This window comes from Echinops telfairi, unplaced genomic scaffold, assembly GCF_000313985.2.
Source record: "Echinops telfairi isolate 266 unplaced genomic scaffold, ASM31398v2 ScPeMD7_3509;HRSCAF=4178, whole genome shotgun sequence".
Taxonomy (NCBI): domain Eukaryota; kingdom Metazoa; phylum Chordata; class Mammalia; order Afrosoricida; family Tenrecidae; genus Echinops; species Echinops telfairi.
In genome coordinates, this window is record NW_022107407.1 from 2,844,583 (window position 1) to 2,852,565 (window position 7,983).

At 42.7% G+C, this 7,983-nt stretch overlaps 1 pseudogene; it reads left to right on the forward strand.

Annotated features, from left to right (window-relative positions):
• Positions 1-6,731: 6,731 nt before the first annotated feature.
• LOC101663535 overlaps positions 6,732-7,983 on the forward strand; it is a 27,323-nt pseudogene continuing 26,071 nt past the window's right edge.

Below are 7,983 nucleotides of genomic sequence, written 5' to 3' on the forward strand. Positions count from 1 at the left end.
CTCACCCAGTGCCTTGAGTACTCAGGCATATTAAACTGAAGAGACTTGCCTAGGGGGCTGTTGACAGATTGAAGAAAAGAAGAAACTTTTTGGCTTTTTTGAATTTTGAACTCGTGGTTTGTGCCTGAGACTGGAAAAATTTGGAACATGAAAGGAACTCTTTCCTCTTGGGCTGAACAGTTAAAGGGAGCCTGCGGCCAGGCAGAAATGCTTACTAGGTGACCACCTGGATTCACTTGTTGAATGGAAGTGAGAGAAATGCAACAATAAAGAGACTGGTTGAGTCTGGCCACTGACACCCATGGACCTGGTTCACAGTGATGAGAGGAGAAAGTGAAATTGGGTTGGCTGGTCTGAAGTTCAGGACCTAGCACAAGGGGACTAGGGTTGTTGAGAATTTGTAATGGGTCCTGTGGCCTACAGGCAAGGCAGCCAATGGGCACCCTGGTGAGGCTAACTGAGGCAGCCCACATTAAGTTAACCAGAACCCAACCAGATGAAGAGAAGATTTTTGAGCCTGTGAATGGTGCATATTGCTGCTGATCTTATGGATGGTATGTCCTAATTTGATTGCTTATGGATGCACAAGGGTCCAACTGGAGTGAAGATTCTTCACATAAAAGATTAGGACTGTTTCCTCAGAGCACTGGGTTGATGGAAGTAGGCAATATAGAAATTGGATTCTCAATATGGGGAGGATAAAGTCATGAGTGACTAGCTTACAAACATTCATAGCTGGGGGAATATATTCATAGGATTATTAGGTAGGTGTTCACTTAACTTCAGTTATTAAGCATAGAATATTGTTTTGTTCACTTATAGAATATTATTCTTAAATGAGCATGGCACATCTTGAATTTATGCATTTTAATTTTAACCTGTTAGGTACAGATATAATTTTCTTATTGTTTTGTTAAAAGTTATGCATGACTGGGAGTCGGAGGAAAATGGCAACTAGTTAGACTCACCCATCTAGAGCTCCTGCTGCAAGATGAGAAAATTGGGAGGTAAGGTGACGGAAACAGGGAATTGGAGTCCTGAAATTAGAATTAGGTTACTAGGGTCTCTCCTGAATCCCTTTTTGGGTGATTTATACTCACAAAGCGGACCAAGAACACACTAAATCACTATAGTTTTGGGTTCGCGGGCTCCAGCTGAAAAGCTACACCCAACTTTTCACAGGGAGTAGCGATTTCTCCAGGTTGACACCCTAAAGGGGACAGAATCCCAGGCAAGAGGAGAACCCCACACCAGAGCTCTCCAGGCTTTTAGCTGCCTTGAGCTCATAGCCTTGGGAGTGGGAGTGGTGGGTAGCCATAATTTGGAGTAGCAAGTAAAAGCAGAAATTTACCTGAGGCAGATCATGGTGTGGGAGAAAATAGATGGAGAGCCAGAGTTAAGGGGGCGTATTCAGTTCCAATTGGCCAAAAAGGAAACAAGCACCCTGATAAGCTGGATCTACCCCTCTGGGGGTCAGTGTGACAGCCCCCAAATCAGAGCACCTCACAAGCATAATATAAAAGGGTGAGGATATATGTTATTGGTAAAAACACAAATACCAGGCTCTTTGCTCAGCGCCAAGGAGCACATAGAAGGGGTCCATTAACATAAATCAGCATAAGAACAAGCCCTAGCTAAGGAATGCCAGAACTTTGCTACAGGGCCTGGAGGCTTTATTCATAGCAAAGACCCACTAAAGCAAGTCTAAGCTTTTAACAGAACACAGAGCTAGAGAGACAATTTAACCAAGCCAGGGAGACAATTTAATATGATTCTATTCAAGCTGGCCAGGGGTGAAAAAATAAAAAAATAAATCCTCTGATCTAGTAGAGCAACAGCAGTCTAGATAGGACAATAAGCCCAACTTCCCCATCAGTGATTCTACACATAGCTAGGGAGGTCCTGCTTGCCCTGGGGCCCTACAGGGGGCTGAGGGAACACCCTTCCAACACCACTCTATTTCTTCTTTCTTTAATCACTCGCCCTTCTATCTTTTCCACCACAGTTGGTCTCAAGGGGCTGAGGTTTGTTTTGTTTTCTTTTTCCTCTCTTTATTTCTTCTTTTTCATTCTTTTTCTCTTCTCTACCTCTGTTTCCTATCATACACCACTACTGACTTCCAGGTCACAACCCTCCACCTAGGGCAAATAAACCTAAAGGGGAGGGGGAACTACAGCCTGCCATCTATGGGATTGCTGCACACCACACAAGGTAGCTGTGACAGCCATCTTCACTGCACCATGCTGCTGAGGAAACCTAAATTTGACCTTTAAGGGGATCTCACCAACTAGGACAATTCTACTCAGCACCGCTGGGTCCCTGCATGAAAGAACACACCAACCTGCCATCGTGAGGCTGAGTTTAAACCCTCTGGTCCCATATTCAAGCAATCAGGGATCAGCTCTCTTTCTTCTTTCTTTCTTCTTTCTCTCTCTCTCTCTCTCTTTCTTTCTTTCCTCTTTACCATCACAGCCAGCCAATTTTATTGAGCATAGTTGTGTTTTCCCCTTTCTTTTTCTTTCTTTCTTTCTTCTCTCTTTCTTTATTCTCTTCTCTCTCTCTGTTTTTATGATTCTCTCCTCTCCCTCTCTTTCCTTCCACATGCCACTGGTGGTTTCCAGACCCCTACCCTCTACCTGGAGGAACTCTGCCCACCAAGTGGGGAGAGACACAGCCTGCACCCTGAAACAGTGGCGAACACAGCAGGAGACAGTGCTACACAGAGCACTGCATGGGGTTCAACTAACTCTTTGTCTATTTTTAAATTTTCTCTCCTTCTCTTTATTTTTTCTTCTTTTTGCCCCTTTTCTTTCTTTTTGTTCTAACTTCACCTTTTCTTATTTTTTCCTCTTCTTCTAGCTCTTCTCTCTTTCCTGCCACAGTCTCAGCAGATTCAGATCTCCTGTGTTGTTGTTTTATTTTTCCTTACTGTTTTAACTTTGGGTTAGTCTGTACATTTTGTGTGTGTATGTGTGTGTGAGTAGGTGTTAGTTTTCTTGGCATTGTTTCTCCAGTCTTTGTTTTCTTCTTGATCTCTTTTTCTTCTCCTCTCCCTCTCTTTCCTTTCACAAGCCACTATCATCCTCCAAGTCACTCCCCTCCTTCTAGAGAAACTCTGAAGGTCCAATAGGGGAGATCCCACCCACATTTGTTGGCTTTACATGAAGCTGGGGATATCAGGCCAGTCCTCTTCCATACACCAAGCAGGGGGTTCTCACCTTCAAACAGTTGGGGGAACTCCAGCCTAAACCCCAAGGCCCTACAAGTGATTGAGGGAAATTCCTGCCCACCACTGGTGAGGCTCCACGCTGCTTCAGGCAAATCCACCACAACTCCAATGCGATCTCTCTCTGACTATGGTAATTCCCGCTGCATGCTTCAGTGCTCTACAATAAGAGGGTACACCCACATGCCCTTCTCAGCACTCCAGTTGCCGAAGGAAACACCACATGCCACCCGAGGTACTCCAAGCACCATGAGGCTTACTTAGCGATCAGCCAGTGAAGTGACACCATTTGGGGCCCAAAACAACCCCACCGCATCACATGAGAGGACTATCCAACTCACATTCCAAATAGCAGAATACTAGTCGGCAACATCAAGAGTAAAGCCACAGGAAGATATAGCGTTAGTCTGACACCTCAGTACAGCTATTGACGAATAATTCATGGAAGCACTCATACGAGTCCCCCAAGAGAGAGCCCAGTGATCTTCAACTCCAGAAGATTGGTTCAGGATTCTCTAAAACAACACATGAACAGCAACAAGTTCTAACAGCTTCAACGAAAAAGCAGGAGAAACAGAAGACAATGCCAGAAGTGATGAACCTAACGATATGCAGAGAAGGCAGATATTGACCTGTCACAGAAAATTTCAGAATGCTGCTTGGAGTCATATAGGATATGAGGGAAACAATACAGAAGAAGCATAAAATGATAGAGGAGATAAAGGTAGCGCACCAAAGGGAAATACAAGACTTAAGGGATGAAATAACAAAATCTAGTGGCAAATTGACAGACTTTGCCAACAGACTTGAGTAGGCAGAGAACCACACCAATGACCTAGAGGATACCCAAGCAGACCTCAGAAAACGGGAAAATCAATCAATCAATGAAGACAATCAGAGAAGCTGAAGAAAACTTTAGAGCCATGTCTGATGCTATGAAAAGAAACAATATTAGAATAATTGGACTACCGGAACAAGACACAACAAAGAAGTAAACAGTGAAAATAGCGAGGGAATTCTTAGAGGAAAACTTCCCCAGCTTAATAAATGAAAACCAGGCAACCACTCGGGAGGCTAAAAGAACACCAGCAAGACTGAATCCCAAGAAGAAGTCACCAAGACACATAATAGTCAAATTATCCAAATATGAGGCAAAGGAGACATAAAAGTAGCTAGGGAAAAGAAAAAAGTCATGAATAAAGGTACCCCAATAAGAGACTGTTCAGACATATCAGCAGACAAGATGAAGAAGAGGAGGGAATGGAGTTACATATTCCAAAAATTGAAGGAAAACAATGCAAACCCAAGAATACTTTACCTGGCCAAATTATCTGTTAAGATAGATGGAGAAGTAAGAGTTTTCCAAGACAAGGACAACCTCAAAGAATATATAACAAGAAACCCAGCCCTACAAAAGATCCTTGCCAATCCAGTATGGGCAGAAGATCAACACTCGCCTACAGGCCATATTAAGAGACAAGGAAGGGCACTATATAAAGCTCAAGGGAAGAATTGAGAACTACAGACCAATACCCTAATTAACATCAATGCAAAAATCCTTAACAAAATACTGGCCAATAGAATACAAAAGCATATTAAAAAAATAATTCAACGTGACCAAGTGGGATTCATACTAGGGATGCAGGGATAGTTCAACATATGAAAGACCATCAATACTATTAGCCACATTGGCAGGAAAATTGATAATAATTACATGATAATATCGACAGATGTGGGAAAAGCATTTGACAACATCCAACACGCATTCCTGTTTAAGACACTCATGAAGATAGGAATAGAAGGAAAATTGCTCAATATGGTACAGGCTGTTTATGAAAAACCAACAGCCAACGTGGTAGTTACTGGAGAAAAGACGAAAACAATTTCTCTGAATAAGGGGACCAGACAAGGATGCCCCTTGTCCCTTCTCTTATTTAACATTTTACTGGAGCTCCTAGCTAAAAACATAAGACAAAGGAAAGACATCAACGATATTCATCTGGAGAAAAAGAGGTGAAATTATAACTATTCACAGACAATATGATTCTATACTTCAAAAATCCCCTGAACTCCACACGTGGAGTGTTGGAAGAAAGACAGGAATAGGGTAGAGCGACAGGATACAAGATCAACAAACAGAAGTCCATCAGTCTGCTAAACACATCAGACAAGATCACAGAAGAGACGATTACAAAGTTAGTACCCTTTACAATAGCCAAGCAAAAATTGAAATATCTAGGGATTTGCCTGACTAAAAAAATGAAAGATTTGTATTAGGAAAATTATAAAACAGTACTACAAGAAACCAAGAGTGATGTCAACAAATGGAAGAACATCGCTTGCTCATGGATTAGAAGACGCAATATAGAAAAGTTATCAATTCTGCCCATAGCACTACATAAGTTCAATGCTATCCCTATTCGAATACCACCATATTTCTTCAAAGAATTGGAAAAAACTGATTACTAACTTCATATGGAGGGGGAAGAAGCCAAGAGTTAACAGAGAACTCCTCAAGAAGGACAGTGTGGGAGGGCTTGCTCTACCTGACTTTACCACGTATTATACAGTAGTCAATACAGTGTGGTACTGGTAAAATGACAGATATTCAGACAAATGGAAAAGAGCTGAAGACACAGAAATAAAACTCCAGCATACAGACAACTGATCTTTGATAAGGGCCCAAAAATATGATATGAGAAGCAGAAGCCCTCTTCAATAAATGATGCTGGAAAAAATGGATATCTAACTGAAAAAAATTAAGCAAGACCCTTACCTCACTCCATGCACAAGAATAAACTCAAGGTGGATCACAGACCTTGAGATAAAACCCCAAACAATTAGGGCAAGTGGGACATACTAAAAATAAGTCACCTGTGTACATCGAAAGAATTCAGCAAGAGAGTAATAAGAGAGCCCATCAACTGGGAAAACATCCTTAGCAATGACACATCAGACAAAGGCCTTATTACTAAAATCTACAATACTTTTCAAGCTTACAATAAGGGAAAAACTAACTGCGCACTGAGGAGGTGGGCAAAAGACCTGAATAGAAGTTTCACAGGGGCAGAAATCCAAATGGCCAATATACATATCAGAAAACGTTCATGTTCATTATCCATAAGAGAAAGGTAAAGTAAAACAACTATGAGATACCACTTAACACCCTCAAAGATAGCCCAATTTAAAAAATCAGAAAGAAACAAGTGTTGAAGGGGGTTGTGGTGAGATATGAACATTCATCCACTGCTGGTGGACCTGTAGGTATGTACATACAGCCACTATGGGAATTTGGCCACTTCTAAAACAGATGGAAATTGAGCTACCATACGACCCAGCAATCCCCATACTCGGCATATACCCTGAAGAGGCAAGAAACAAACCATGGCCAGATATCTGTGCTCCAATGATCATCGCAGCACAGTTCACAATTTCAAGGAGTTGTAAACAACCCAAATTTCCATCAAAAGACAAGTAGATTAAAAAATGGTGGTACATACATACAATGGCGTACTATGCATCACCAAAAAGCAGCGATGAACACGTGAAGCATATAGCCGCATGGGATGAACTGGAGGGAATTTCGGTAAGTAAACCAAGAGCAAAAGGACAACTACAACATGAGTCTGCTGAGGTTAGTTTATAAAAAAAAAGAAGGAAAGAAGGAAATGCAAAATGTGCACAGGGAAAAAGCTACTGTTTACAATCATTCCATGGGTGAGGTACAGGTAGTATGGCAGGGGCCAGACCAAATTCAGGGGTACATATGGTAGCCAACTAGAAAGGAGAGGTGTGGGGAGGCAAGGAAAAAACAAGATAGAAATGTGTAGTGGAGGAATAGGGCGCTAACCCACCCAAGGGGAGGGTATTGTTTATATCTCCACAGGGAAAGAGGGAACAGACTTAAATCCGGTGTTCTGGTAGCATGGAGAAGGGAGCCAGTGGAGGGGCATGAGGGCTTGGCCCCCATACAAGCTACAGGAAAACTGCCCCTCCCCCCAGAAGAATTTACTTTAGAGAACAGCACTGAAGCTGCAGCTCCGGGAGAGGGACATGTCTGATCAGAGCACACAGGAGCAAATGAAGGGGAAAGAAGAGAGAGTGGAACACATCCTGGACCACCGAGCCTTGAGGACGATATCCCTGCTCCGAACAGCCAATGCACATATGGCTGATGTGGACCATATAAGTGGACCATTTGGCTGATTCCATGATGAGAAACAACATCCCTCGCTGACCCGTGGCCCTATGAGGATCAACACTGGAGACTCAGTGTCAGGATTGGCCTGTTCTGCCCCCATCACATCGAGGCAAAACACTAAGGGGGTGAGGCAGAGCAATGGGGGGGAGCAGAGCAGGGACCTCCCGAGGGGGTGCAAAGGATAGATTTTGGGGCCAGAATGTGGCACCCCATCAGACTCCATTGGAGGACACGCCTAGTGGTAAAAAAAGAAAGAAAAAAAGACCTTGATCTATTTACAGGTTTTCCTTTTTAAAAAATTTTTTCTATTTATTTATTTATTTTTCTTGGTCATTGGTGTTCCTTGTTGTTGCTGTCGTGTTCTGTTTGTTGCTTTTTCTTGCTATGACTTGTTTTTATTGTGTGCAGGTCTATCTAGATAAGATAAGCTGCATGAAGAGTCTGGAGGAGAAAACAACAGGACCGATGGATCCAGGGGGACATGGGAAAAGAGGAGGTGGGGGAAAGGAGGTGTTGACTAACCCAGGGGACAAGGGAGCAACAAGTGATCCAAAAT